The sequence below is a fragment of the Leptonychotes weddellii genome, chromosome 2 (assembly GCF_054177405.1).
Source record: "Leptonychotes weddellii isolate Sample4059 chromosome 2, ASM5417740v2, whole genome shotgun sequence".
In the NCBI taxonomy this organism is placed as follows: domain Eukaryota; kingdom Metazoa; phylum Chordata; class Mammalia; order Carnivora; family Phocidae; genus Leptonychotes; species Leptonychotes weddellii.
In genome coordinates, this window is record NC_138370.1 from 36,660,967 (window position 1) to 36,676,145 (window position 15,179).

The 15,179-nt window shown below is 39.6% G+C and overlaps 1 protein-coding gene and 1 non-coding gene across 5 annotated transcripts in view; one reads left to right on the plus strand and one right to left on the minus strand.

Moving 5' to 3' along the window:
- The window catches only part of PPP3CC (protein phosphatase 3 catalytic subunit gamma), a 98,733-nt gene that overhangs the window by 23,910 nt on the left and 59,644 nt on the right, over positions 1-15,179 (plus strand). The gene's annotated exons all lie outside the window — the stretch shown is intronic.
- LOC115937081 (U6 spliceosomal RNA) lies at positions 2,968-3,074 on the minus strand. The gene has a single exon (XR_004072411.1). It is a non-coding gene; the product is annotated as a U6 spliceosomal RNA (small nuclear RNA).

Genomic DNA, 15,179 nt, shown 5'->3' on the forward strand with positions numbered 1-15,179 from the left:
AGCACATGAGAGGGGTTAGCGTCAGAGGGAGAAGCAGACTCCCCGCCGAGCAGGGAACCCGATGCAGGACTCGATCCAGGGACTCCAGGATCATGACCTGAGCCGAAGGCAGTCGCTTAACCAACTGAGCCACCCAGGCGCCCCTCATTTATCTTTTAGAGAGAGAGAGCATGTGCATGTGAGTAGGGGGAGGAGCAAAAGGGGAGGGAGAGGGAGAGAATCTTAAGCAGACTCCTGAGGGCGGAGCCCCGATGTGGCTGGATCTCATGACCCAAGATCATGACCTGAGCCGAAAACCAGAGTTAGACACTTAACTGACTGAGCCACCCGGATGCCCCCCACCCCAAAAAAGAGGTCTTAAAGGAACATTCTAGACTTAGAAAACAGAGCACTCTGTGCCTCCTCTTACATTTTCTCCTGGTTTCTTATACTATCATGCCAGAATGTTTCAGCTGAAGGTACAGACTGATATCAGACCTCAGTGCGGTGCCTTTCTGCTGAAACACTGATAGACTGGGTTCTCTTGCTATGTAAATTTTTTTAAAGATTTTATTTATTTATTTATTTATTTGAGAGAGAGAGAGAGAGAGAGAGAGCATGCAATCAGGGGGAGGAGCAGAGGAAGAGGGACAAGCAGACTCCAAACTGAGCATGGAACCCGACCCAGGGCTCAATCCCATGACCCTGAGATCATGATCTGAGCTGAAATCAAGAGTCAGCCACTTGGGGGGGGGAGGGGGAAGAATCAGCCACTTAACTGAATGAGCCACCGAGGCGCCTCTCTTGCTATGTGAATCTTTTTTTTTCTAATTTTATTTATTTATTTATTTGAGAAAGAGAGAGCCTGAATGGTGGGGAGGGGCAGAGGGAGAAGGAGAAGCCGACTCCCTGCTGAGCAGGGAGCCTGACACAGGGCTCTATCCCCGGACGCATGATATCATGACCTGAGCTGAAGGTAGACGTTTAACCGACTAAGCCAGCCAGGCACCCCTTGCTATGTGATTTTTTTTTTTTAAGGTTATTTATTTATTTGGCAGAGAGAGAGAGAGAGCAGGAACACAAGCAGGGGGAGTGGGAGAGGGAGAAGCAGGCCGCCGAGCAGGGAGCATGATGTGGGGCTCGATCCCAGGACCCTGAGATCATGACCTGAGCCGAAGGCAAACACCCAATGACTGAGCCACCCAGGCGCCCCTATGTGAATTTTTAAAGAATATAGAAAATCATTATTTGAGTTGATTGGCAATGAAAATAGTTTATTACTTACTATACTTTTACTTTTGAGGAGAGAGGAGAGGTAAAGACAGATATTTTGTTACGTTATTTTCGTTGAAGTGTCCAAAATGTAATTTGGATGTGGTTATCAACCATCTCAAGAGAGTTTCTGTTTAAACAGTGGGGTGAAAAAAAATCATTCCAGAAACACCTTTCCTGGTATTGGGAAGGAACTGAAATGGAAGATGTGCACACAAGGCAAAGTTTGATCTCAGAGTTGCATAATCTTGAAATCAACCTGAACTTCTAAGTCTAGGATTCCAAGTGAATAAAGCTTGACTTGAAAATCTTTTTTTTTTTAAGATTTTTTATTTATTTATTTGACAGAGATAGACACAGCGAGAACAGGAACACAAGCAGGGGGAGTGGGAGAGGGAGAAGCAGGCTTCCCGTGGAGCAGGGAGCCCGATGCGGGGCTGGATCCCAGGACCCTGGGATCATGACCCGAGCCGAAGGCCACTGCTCAACCAACTGAGCCACCCAGGCACCCCTAAGTAAATTTTTAAATGGATAAAAAGATTAATTAGGCATGTCCCAAAAAAGATAGCTAAATGGCCAATAAACAGATGGAAAAGTGCTCAACATCAGTATTCATCACAGATATGTAAATTAGAACCACAAGGAGATACCTGTAGATACTCACTATTATGGAAAAAAATTTAAAAGCTTACCAATACCAAATGTTAGCAAGGCTATGGAGAAACTAGAACCCTCACACCTCACTGGTGTGAATAAAATAGTATAAGCCTTTGGTGAACTGTTTGACAAAATTTATGTCTACCCCTTATCTTTGCAGTCCCACCCCTCAATATACACCCAAGAGAGGAGTGCTTTTATCCACTGTAAGACAGGTAGAAGAATGTTCATAGCAATTTTTATTCATTTTATTTTATTTTTTTAAGTAATCCCTACACCCAGCATGGGGCTTGAACTCATGACCCCAAGATCAAGAATCACATGCTTCACTGAGTAAGCCAACCAGGTGCTCCCATAGCAACTCTATTCATAATAGGTCAAAATTGGAAAGCTTATCTAGTAACACATTTTGCTGTTTCTAGCCTAAGGCTTAGCATGTAACTATCTGCTTTTAGTTTAATATGTGATATTAATGAAAATTAATGTAGGGCATCCTACTCCCCAATTTTCTAACTTTTTTTTTATTACGTTCAGTTAGCCAACATATATAGTACATTATTAGTTTTTGATGTAGTGTTCAGTGATTCATTAGTTGCATATAACACCCAGTGCTCATCACAACATGTGCCCTCCTTAATACCCATCACCCGTTTACCTCATTCCCCTACCCCCTCCCTTCTGTAACCCTGTTTGTTTCCTGGAGTCCAGAGTCTCTCATGGTTTGTCTCCCTTTCTGATTTCTTTCCATTCAGTTTTCCCTCCCTTCTGTGGTCCTCTGCACAATTCCTTATATGTTCCACATATGAGTGAAACCATATGATAATTGTCTTTCTCTGCTTGACTTATTTCACTTAGCATAATCCCCTCCAGCTCCATCCATGTGTAAATGGATGGTATGCGTCCTTTCTGATGGCTGAGTAATATTCCATTGTATATATGAACCACTTCTTTATCCATTCATCTGTTGAAGGACTTCTCGGCTCCTTCCACAATTTGCTATTGTGGACATTGCTTCTGTGAACATTGGGGTGCATGTGCCCCTTCTTTTCACTACATCTGAAAAATATGGAAGGCTTCACAAATTTGCGTGTCATCCTTGCGCAGGGGCCATGCTAGTCTTCTCTGTATCATTCCAATTTTAGTATATATGCTGCCGAAGTGAGCACCCAATTTTCTAACTTCTAAAACTGTTTTGAAATTTCTTAAAATCTTTCTGTGATTTTGATTTTGGAGGACTAAAAGAAAGAACTTGTAGATTGCCTAGAACACTAATTATAAAAATGTCAACTTTTTCTCTATATTCAGTTCAAATGTTCCCTTACTCTTGGATCATTCTTTAGTTTGATTAGGTTTCTTTTTTAAGATTTTATTTATTTATTTATTTGTCAGAGAGAGAGAGTGAGAGAGAGCACAAGCAGGGGGGAGCGGCAGGCAGAGGGAGAAGCTGGCAGATGCTTAACTGACTGAGCCACCCAGGCATCCCTAGGTTAGTTTTAGATTAGTTTTAACTGCTTTTATAATCTTATACTCTATTTTCTTATTTGAACAGTGTTATTTATTTGTTTATGTATGTATGTATGTATGTATGTAATCTCTTCACACAATGTGGGATTCACATGACCCCAGGATCAAGAGTCAGCTAGGAGCCCCTGTTTCTGTTTTTTTTAGTCTTTGACTCATTGTATTAGTTAAATTTAATGCCATTGTGTTTTTCGAGTAAATACTTTAGAGCAGTGCTGTTGAATATAACCTGAACTGATGGAAATCTTCCGTATTTATACTCTCCAATATGGTAGTCACTAGGCACATGAGGTTAAGGAGCATTGAAATGTGGCTAGTGTAACTGAGAAGCTAAATTTTAAATTTAATTTAATTTTTAATTTTCTAAAGATTCTATTTATTTATTTGCGAGAGTGAGAGAGATCATTGAGCAGGGGGGAACAGTAGAGGGAGAAGCAGACTCCCTGCTGAGCAGGAAGCCCGATGTCGGACTCGATCCCAGGACTCTGGGATCATGACACGAGCCGAAGACAGATGCTTAACCAACCCAGCCACCCAGGTGCCCCAAATTTTATTTAATTTTAATTAATTTAAATGGCCACATATGACTAGTAGCTACTTTATTAGACAGTGCAGACTAGAGTTAAAGAAGAGTGAATTGGGGGGCGCCTGGGTGGCTCAGTCGTTAAGCATCTGCCTTCGGCTCGGGTCATGATCCCAGGGTCCTAGGATCGAGCCCCGCATTGGGCTCCCTGCCCGGCGGGAAGCCTGGTTCTCCCTCTCCCACTCCCTCTGCTTGTGTTCCCTCTCTCGCTGTGTCTCTCTCTGTCAGATAAATAAATAAAATCTTTAAAAAAAAAAAAAGAAGAGTGAATTGAAAAAAAAATACAAGAACTTAGAATGATATGAAATTAGGAAAAAAGTTGTATTTATCATGATTAAATTAGACCAGTGGTTGTCAACCTTAATTTGTATATTAGCCTGCACATTAGGACATCTGGAGAGCTTTTTGAACATACCAGTCTAAAACCAGTTGAGTCTGAATTTCTAGAAATAAAATGAGGGCATTATATCTTCAGAAAATCCCCAGGTTATTATAATGCTCAGTCAGGGCTAAAAATCGGTGAATTATGGTAGTGCTTCTTAGACCTAATGTGCACCTAGGGATCTTGTTAAAATGCAGAATCTGACTTGAGTAGGTCTGAGCTAGGGCAGATAGTCTGCATTTCTGACAAGCTCCCAGGTGATTTTCATATTGTTGATCCCCCAGACTACACTTTGAGAAGGAAAAAATTTTAGGATGAATGGTTGAGCAGGAGTCTACTATGTCTGAAATGAACAATTGGTGGCATAATTGTATAATTTAACAGTTGTTATCTGGCTCAGACTTAGTTTCTATACGTCTAAACAATGAATGTGTATATATTATACCTCAAAGTACTTATTCTGAAAATTGATGAAGAAACCTCTTTAGCTGGACAGTGTGGAGCAAAGAGGTTCTGTTTTGGTTAGATAAAATGGTCAGGGAAGAGATTCCTGAAGAGGTAATATTTGAGCAGAGAATTGAGTAGAATGAAGGGGCTACCAGTAACAGCTATGCAGTGCGAGTAGTTGACATTCACAGTGACCAGCTCAACAGATAAAGGCAGCAGTTTTTGCCAGTGAAATAACAGAGATCAGAGCAGAAATAAATGAAATAGAGACCAGAAAAATAGAAAAGATCAACGAAACTAAGAGTTGGTTTTTTGGAAAGATTCACAAAATAAGCAAACTTTAGCTAAACTAAGGAAAAAGAGAGAAGACTCAAAAGCAGAAATGAAAAAGGAGGGCGCCTGGGTGGCTCAGTTGGTTAAGCGACTGCCTTCGGCTCAGGTCATGATCCTGGAGTCCCGGGATCGAGTCCCGCATCAGGCTCCCTGCTCAGCAGAGGGTCTGCTTCTGCCTCTGCCCTCTTCCCTCTCGTGCTCTCTGTCTCTCATTCTCTCTCTCTCTCAAATAAATAAATAAAATCTTAAAAAAAAAAAAAGAAAAAAGAAATGAAAAAGGAGGTATTACAATTGATATAACAGAAATACAAAGGATCCTAAGAGACTGTGAACATTTATACACTAACAGATTGGATAACCTAGAAGAAATGGATAAATTCTAGGGTGCCTGGGTGGCTTAGTTGGTTAAGTGTCTGACCTTGATTTCTCTCTCAGGTCATGATCTCAGGGTGGTGAGATCAAGCCCTGCATCGGGCTCTGTGCTCAGCAGGGAGTCTGCTTGAGATTCTCTCTCTCCCTCTCCACCCCCACCCTTTCTCAAATAAATAAATGAATCTTAAAAAAAAAAAGGATAAATTCCTAGAAACATACAACCTACCAAGACTAAATCATGAAGTAGAAAATCTGAATAGACCAATAACAGATAAGGAGATTGAATCAGTCATCAAAAACCTCCCAACAGGGGCACCTGGGTGGCTTAGTTGGTTAAGCATCTGCCTTCGACTCAGGTCATGATCCCAGGGTCCTGGGATCGAGCCCCACGTCGGATTCTCTGCTCAGCAGGGATCCTGCTTCTCCCTCTTCCTCTGCCTGCTGCTCCGCCTGCTTGTGCTCTCTCTCTCTCTGACAAATAAATAAAATCTTAAAACAAAACAGAACAAAAAAAACCTCCCAACAAAGAAAAGCCGAGGCAGAACCAGAAGGCTTCACTGATGAATTCTATCAAACATTTATTTTTATTTTTTTTAAAGATTTTTATTTATTTGTCAGAGAGAGAGAGCACAAGCAGGGGGAGCAGCAGTAAGAGAGAGAAGCTGAACAAGGAGCCTGATGCTGGGCTCCTGTCCCAGAACCCTGAGATCATGACCTGAGCTGAAGGCAGCCACTTAACCAACTGAGCCGCCCAGGCTCCTCATCTAGCAAACATTTAAAGAAAAATTAATGCCAATCCTTCTTAAACTTTTCTAAAAAAGTGGAAGAGGAGGAAACACTCCCCAAATCATTTTTCTTTTAAGATCGGCATTACCCTGGTACCAAGGCCACATAAGGAAACTATAAGGAAAGAAAACCGCAGACCAATATGATGATTACTGATGCAAAAATTCTCAACAAAATATTAGCAAACCTAATTCAACAGCACATTAAAAGGATTATTCACCATAATCAAGCATGATTTTTCTGGAATGCAAGGATGGTTCAGTATACTCAAATCAATAAATGTAATATGTCACTTTAATAGAATGAAAGATAAAAATCATATGATCATTTCAGTAGATGCAGAAAAAGCATTTGACTAAAGATAACATCCTTTCTTGATTAAAAACACTTAACAAATTGGGTATGTAGAAGAGTATATAGAGGAGCATACCTCAACATCATAAAGGTGGAAAGCCCACAGCTAACATCATACTCAACAATGAAAGGTTGAAAGCCTTTACTCTAAGATCAGGAATAATACAAGGGTTTCCACCCTCTACCACACCTATTCAATACAGTACTGGAAGTCCTAGCCAAAGCAGTCTGATCAGAAAAAAAAAAAAAGAAACAAAAGGCATCCAAATCAGAAAGAAATATATAAAATTGTCTTAATTTGCAGGTGGCATGGTCTTACAAGTAGAAAATCCTAAAGAGGCCACCAAAAAACTGTTAGAATGAATCAAGAAATTCAGTTAAATTTCAGATATCAGTTGTGTTTTTAAATACTAACAACAAAATATCCAAAAAAGAAATAGAATAATTCCATTCACAATAGGATCAAAACAAAATACTTAGGAATAAATTTAGTCAGGAACATGAGAACTACAAGATTTTGATGAAATAAATTGAAGAAGACCCCCCAAAATGGGGAGATACCCTGTGTTCATGGATTAGAAGAGTTAATATTGTTAACAAACTACCCAAGGCCATCTATAGATTCAGTGCAATCCCTATAAAAATTCCAATGGTATTTTTCACAGAAATAGAAAAAATAACCCTAATATTTGTATGGAAACCAAAGACTCCAAATAGTTAAAGCAATTCTGAAAAAGAACAAAGCTGGAGATATCACACTTGGTGATTTCAAACTGTACTACAAACCTATAGTAGTCAAAGTGGTATGGTACTGGCATAAAAATAGACACACAGACCCGTGGAACAGAATCAGGAGCCCAGAAATAAACCCTCGCATATACAGTCAACTAATATTTGATAAGGGCCCTAAGAAATACTCAGTGGGGAAAGGGTAGTGTCTTCATTAAATGATATTGGGAAAACTGGATAACAACATGTGGAAGAATGAAATTAGACCCCTATCTTTTACCACTCACAAAATTAATTCAAAATGGGGCACCTGGGTGGCTCAGTTGGTTAAGCGACTGCCTTCGGCTCAGGTTATGATCCTGGAGTCCCGGGATCGAGTCCCGCATCGGGCTCCCTGCTCGGCAGGGAGTCTGCTTCTCCCTCTGACCCTCCCCCCTCTCATGTGCTCTCTCTCTCTCTCTCATTCTATCTCAAATAAATAAATAAAATCTTTAAAGCTAAAAAAAAAAAATTAATTCAAAATGGATTATGTTTAAATGAATTAAACTTAAGACCTGAAACCATAAGATGTTTAGAAGGAAACACAGGGGAAAGCTCCTTGACATTGGTCTTGGCAATGATTTTTTGGACTTGACACCAAAAACACAAAGAACAAAAGCAAACAAAAGTAAGTGGAACTACATCAAACTAAAATGCTTTTGCGTAACAAAAGAAGCAATCAACAAAATGAAAGGAAACCTATGGAATGGGGGAAAATATTTACAAATCATGTATCTCATAAGGGGTTAATATCCAAAATATATAACAAACTTGAACAACTTAATAGCAAAAACAAGCAAACAGTCTGATTAACAAAAGGGGAAAAGGAACTGAATAGACATTTTTCCAAAGACATACAGAAGGTCAACATGTACATGAAAAGCTGCTTGATATCACTCACTAATCATCAGGGAAACGCAAATTAAAACCACAGTTAAGACATCATCTCACACCTGTTAGAATGGTTACATTGTGCTCCCAACACAAATGAGGGCCAGCTGGAGACTCTCCAAATTTAAAGTGTATTTTAAAGGTAGAATCAACCAGGGTGCCTGGCTGGCTCAGTCAGTAGATCAGGTAGAGCATGTGACTCTTGACCTCCGGGTCATGGGTTCAAACCCCAAGTTGGACACAGAGCTTACTTTTTTTTTTAAGATTTTATTTATTTGTCAGAGAGAGAGAGAGGCCACAAGCAGCAGGCAGAGGGAGAAGCAGGCTCCCCACTAAGGAAGGGCCCAATGCGGGACTTGATCCCAGGACCTGGGTTCACGACCTGAGCTGAAGGCAGATGCTTAACTGACTGAGCCACCCAGGCGTCCCCATAGCTTACTTTAAAACAAAACAAAACAAAAGAATCAACCAGACTTGCTGATAAATTGGGATTTGGGGAGTATTGGGGAAATTGTGATTAAGGGATGACTGCCTAGGTTTTTGGCCTGAGCAACTGGGTTGAGTATGGTTCCATATATTTAGATGGAAAAGACTAGAGGTGGTATGGGAAATAAGTTTAATTTTGGACATATGTTAATTTTTTCTGGTTTTATTGAAAAATAATTTGCATACATCACCATGTAAGTTTAAAGCATACGGCATGATTTAGATATATTTTGAAATGATTACCACAGTAAGTTTAGCTAACATCCATCTTTTCATGTAGATACAATAAGAAGAAAAGAAAAAAGGAAAAAAAATTTCTTGTGATGAGAACTCTTAGGATTTACTTTTTTTCCCTTGGGATTTGCTCTTAACAACTGTTCTATAGATCATACAGCAGTTAGCTGTAGTCATCATGTTGTATATTATATCCTTAGTACTTATTTACCTTATCACTGGAAGTTTATATCTTTTATTTTTAAAAGATTTATTTGTTTTAGAGAGAGAAAGAGCGCAGGGGTCGGGGCAGAGGGAGAGGGAGAGAGAGAATCCCAAGCAGACTCCCCACCGAGCGTGGAGCCGGATGTGGGGCTCAATCTCACGACCCTGAGATCATGACCTGAGCCAAAACCGAGTTGGACGTTCAACCAACTGAGCTACCCAGGTGCCCCAGAAATTTATATCTTTTGACTACAGTCCTCCATTTCCAATTCCCCTCCACTTCTGCCTCTGGCCTCAGGCCTCTGGCCTCTGGTAACCACAAGTCCCATCTCTTTTTCTGTGAGTTTCGTTTTGGTTTGAATCCACATGTAAGTGAGATCAAACAGTATTTATCTTTCTCTGACTTATTTCACTTAACATAATACCCTCCAGTTCCATCCATAATGTAACCAATGGTAGAACTTTCTCATGTTTTATGGCTGAATAATATTCCATTGTATGTAAATACCACCATTTCTTTATCCATTCATCCATCAGTCAACTTTTACATTGTTTCCATGACATGTTAAATTTTAAAAGCGTATTAAACATCCATGTAGATGTTAAACAGGTAGTTGAACTTAAGACCCTGGAGTTCAAAGGAACGTTTAGGCTAATCAGTTTTTACAAGGTTTATAATGAAACCCTTGGTTGTATTTGTAGAAACAACTCCATGATAATGCTGCAAATTGTGTTAATTATGAAATAAAACCATTTTTACAATTCTTAGTTTCATATTTATGCCAAATTGTTTTCCCCCACTACTTACTGTGAATGTTTATTTTTTATGTGGATACACTTTAAGTGGCCTTTTTTAATACCAATCATCTTTGAATAACAGGGACCTCCTCTACTCTTCAGAAAAAAAAGTACTGTAATTTTATATTCCCTGAATTATCACATTTCTGGATAAGTAATCTTTTGGTTCATAGTCATTTTTTTTTTTAACTCTGTGCTGGTGTTTTGAGACCCTTCAATCCCTCTGCTAACTCTCCTTTCTCATTGGTACGGATTGTAGTTTATAAAATAACAGACCTATATTAAAAATGAAGGGGGCGCCTGGGTGGCTCAGGTGTTAAGCGTCTGCCTTCGGCTCAGGTCATGATCCCAGGGTCCTGGGATCGAGCCCCGCATCAGGCTCCCCGCTCAGCGGGAAGCCTGCTTCTCCCACTCCCCCTGCTTGTGTTCCCTCTCTGTCTCTCTCTGTCAAATAAATAAATAAAATCTTTTAAAAATAAATAAATAAAAATGAAGGGACCACTCCCCCCCAAATTATGATATGATATAACCAATAAAGCAGTAAATTGAGTGCTGACACTGTTGACATTTTGATTCTTTCATTTAAAAATGCCTAGTTTAATTTTTTGAACAAATAAAATGTCTGGAATTACTTATTAGCCTTGAAAATCACTTAAATACGTTTTCTTTGAAATTTGAAAAATTGTGCTAAGACACTGTTTTGGAAGTATGACCATAAATGGAATGTTTAAAGAGGTGACATACAGCCTCAGAAACAAAATGGGAAACTTTAGTGCTTGGTGTTGAGTAGTTTGTTTATAATTTGAAAGGGTGCAAGAACTGAAACTCTGTGTTACAATTCATATACTTCATAGTTTAAAGCAGGGATAAGATGTTAGAAGCTAAAACTTCAGCTTGTTCATCTGCTTGCACAGTCATAGTGTTTTGTTGTATTTTTTGTTAGTGAAATCCTGTGTGCCATTAATAAAAACGGTTGGAAATGAATGTGTCAGAGACTTGGGTTCTTAGAAAAGATTATCATTCACTGTGAATAGTGAAGACAGCTGAAAATCCTCTTATGTGTACCTTAGTCATAATAAAATCTCTAAACTTTGGCTTGAAGATGTGTACATACATAATATTCAAATTTTTACTCTAGTCCTATTCTTGTTCCCCTCACTCCATGTTTATCCAAACCAGTGTTACACAAAATGTGGTCCGTGGATTCCTCTCAGTTTACAACTTGTTATTAACTTCAGTAAGTACAGAAATAGAGCATTTAAAAACGTAAATAGCAATTTGATATGATCATTTTTCTAGTGATTTATTTTTACTGCATTTTACAAAGTACAGGTTTTGACAGGTTAGAGGTTGGAGTGGGGCAGTTCCCACTACTCTAGATCCTCTTTTTTTCTTTTTTTTTTTTTTAAAGATTTTATTTATTTATTTGAGAGAGAGAGAGAGAGAGAGAAACAGCATGAGAGGGGGTAGGGTCAGAGGGAGAAGCAGGTTCCCCGCCGAGCCGGGAGCCCAATGTGGGACTCGATCCCAGGACTCCAGGATCATGACCTGAGCCGAAGGCAGTCGCCTAACCAACTGAGCCACCCAGGCGCCCGATCCTCTTTTTTTCATTCAGAAATTCCAAACTCCTGTTTCCATGTGCTCACAGTAGAGACTGGGGAAAAGGACATGAAGACCTGTAAACTATTACTTTGTGATGACTGGTGAATGAAGGTGCTGATTATTTGAGATTAGTTGAGTCTTTTTTTTTTTAAAGATTTTATTTATTTATTTGAGAGAGAGAGAGAGGGAGGGAGAGCACAAGCAGAGGGAGTGGCAGGCAGAGGGAGAGAGAGAAGCAGGCTCCCCACCGAGCAAGGAGCCAGATGCGGGACTCCATCCCAGGACCCCGAGATCATGACTTGAGCTGAAGGCAGATGCTTAACCAACTGAGCCACCCAGGTGCCCTGAGATGAGTTGTGTCTTTACTTAGAATTCCCTTAAGCCATTTTCCTGGTTTTCTCTAAACAATTTTAGTATGCACAACAATTTCCTGGGACACCTGTTAACAATGCAAATGCCTGTGCAGGATCCCCAAAAGTTTTGATTCTACCTGTCTGAGGCCTAAGAATCTACATTCTAAACAAACACTCCCGCTGATTCTGGTGAATATTGTTCCTGGGTAGGTGATTTAAATCAGGATACTCGAGAGTAAAAGAGGATGCTATTAAATCACATTAGGACAAGATAAATAATCTGAGAATATCCTAATAGGTGTACTTGGACATATGATCATGGGGCATATTTTTTAAAAATAGAGGTTTAAAGTTTAATTGGAAAGTTCCTGCTATTTCCTTTCGTGACCAAACTTAGCTAGATTTCCTTTAGTCTTCTCAGGATGGTGGCTGTTTCCACTCTTTTATGAATCAACCTCAACTATAGTGTGTATACAACTTTCTAATAAAGGAAGATGGAATTCAGGGCTTCTAAACATAGCTAGGAGTAACTTGAGGGGAGTTAGGACCCACTCCTTTAAAGTTGAAGATTCTTTTCTTCTGATTTGAATGAAACTGATTTTATTTGCCCTTAGCTAAAAACTTAGGACTCTTCTGGAACTTTCTGTAATGCATGTTGTCTCAAGCCAATCTTAATTCCTTTTAGTGTTCCTGGCTCAGCTGTGTCCCATTTCTCTTAGCTGGGCATAATCCCCTTGATCCATTTCAACCTTGCTTTTGTTTTCATTTAACTAAGTGACTTGTTTATTATTTAAGTAAATTGCAACTGAAGAATTTGAGAGAAAGAAAAAATACCTTTCTAAATTCCTTTCTCAAGAGTTCTTTAGGTTGTTGTCACCTCTCCTTACATAACTTATATAGAAAAAATGGTTTTCCTGTTTTGTAAACTGTTACCTGATTACAACTCAGTATTGCAGGAAAATTATTATTTTTTTTAAAGATTTTATTTATTTATTTGACAGAGAGAGACACAGCGAGAGAGGGAACACAAGCAGAGGGGGTGGGAGAGGGAGAAGCAGGCTTCCCGAGGAGCAGGGAGCCCGATGTGGGGCTCCATCCCAGGACCCCGGGATCATGACCCGAGTCGAAGGCAGACGCTTAATGACTGAGCCACCCAGGCGCCCCAGGAAATTTATTTTTATTAGTAGTAATAATATTGCTGCTAGAAGTCAAATAATATCTGTGGATCTCTTGTCTCTGGTACTACCTCTATTATAATACCTTTTTTGTCAATTCCAACATATTTGATTTTATATTATTTCATTTTGTTTTTAGTTTGTTGGCCAATTTCTTTTATTTACAAAGTGGGGATTAAAAACAAGCAGGCTTTCTATGGGGTTCATTTCAAAATGGGGAAGGGCAGATTGGCTAGCCAGAAATTGAGAGTAAGAGTTTGAAAACCAAAAAGAGGTAAATTAAGTATGAAAAGGGGAATGATTAAATGTGGAACCATCCATTTCTTTATTTTTCTGGATCAAGATTTCAGAGGACTTGGGGTTCTCTGAACTCACATGCAAGTAGCTCTTGATTGAACCTCATGTAAATTTCTCTAAAGAAAATTTTTCTAAGACTTATACTCTTAGTTTTGGTAATTTTTCCACTTTTTAAAAAAAAGATTTTATTTATTTGAGAGAGAGAGAGCACTGAGCTAGGAGGAGAGGGAGAAGCAGGCTCCCTGCTGAGCAGGGAGTCCAATGTGGGGCTCGATCCCAGGACCCTGGGATCATGACCTGAGCCCAAGGCAGACGCCCAACTGCCTGAGCCACCCAGGTGCCCCAATTTTTACACTTTTTTAAAAAAATAAGTATTTCAAACATATTACAACAGTAGAGAGAATAGTATTAGGAGCTTTCAAGTGAACATCACTCAGCTTCAACAGTTAGTAACTCACTACTGTTCTTTTTTTCTTCTGTACCGCTGCTTATTCCCTGTCCCCCCATTATATCGAAGCAAATCCCAAATAGCATATAATTTCATCTGAACATATTTCAGTAAGACTCTCTAAACTATAAAGGACTTTTTTATTATTGTTAAAAGCCAACTATATTACCATTACGTTTTATGAAAATTGAAGTAAATTTGTTTAGGACTTACCTTTCACTCTGTTTTAGAGACTCACCAGATGAATAAATAAAAGATTCATCATAATATCTTTATTTTATTTTAGAAGTAGATTATTTGACTAAAATAATGTATTGATGTTCCATCTGAATAACAATTTATCCTTCAAATTGGAATACTTTTGAGAGTGAAAAGGGGCTCTATTAACAATTATGCTAGGAGAGCAGTGGAAATCTAGGACTGTCCTACATGAACTGGGATATATATGGTCCCCTGTTTTAAGGGAATATTTGCTGGTTGGATAGCTACTATAATTTTTCTCAACAAGCTTTGAATAACCCAGATGAGTCAAGTTGTAGCTAAGAGCATGGTGAACTTACCATAGGATTTTTAAGTCTAAAATTTTTATAGTGCCTGTAGATTTCAGGTTGGTCTCTCTCTCTTTTTTTTTTTTTGAGAGAGAGAGTAAGAGTGAGGGTGCAAGCATATGTGCACAAGCTGGGGGGTTAGGGAAGGGGAGAGGGAGAGGGAAAGGGAGAGAGAGAATCCCAAGCAGGCTCCACACCCGACTCAGAGCCCAACATGGGGCTAGATCTCAGAACCCTGAGATCATGACCTGAGCCGAAATCAAGAGTTGGACGCTTAACCAACTGAGCTACCCAGGTGCCCCCCGCTTTTAAAGTTTATTTATTTATTTAAATAATCTCAACATGGGGCTTGAACTCACGACCCCAAGATCAAAAGTCGCTGGCTCCTCTGACTGAGACAGCCAGGAGCCCCTCACCATAAAGCTAGAAGTAGAACCACCAGGCATAAATCACAAATTAAAGGGCGCCTGGGTGGCTCAGTTGGTTAAGCGACTGCCTTCGGCTCAGGTCATGATCCTGGAGTCCCGGGATCGAGTCCCGCGTCGGGCTCCCTGCTCGACAGGGAGTCTGCTTCTCTCTCTGACCCTCCCCCCTCTCATGCTCTCTCTCTCATTCTCGCTCTCAAATAGATAAATAAAATCTTTTTTTTTTTTTCCTTTTTTCTTTAAAGGGTCAGAGAGAGAAGCAGA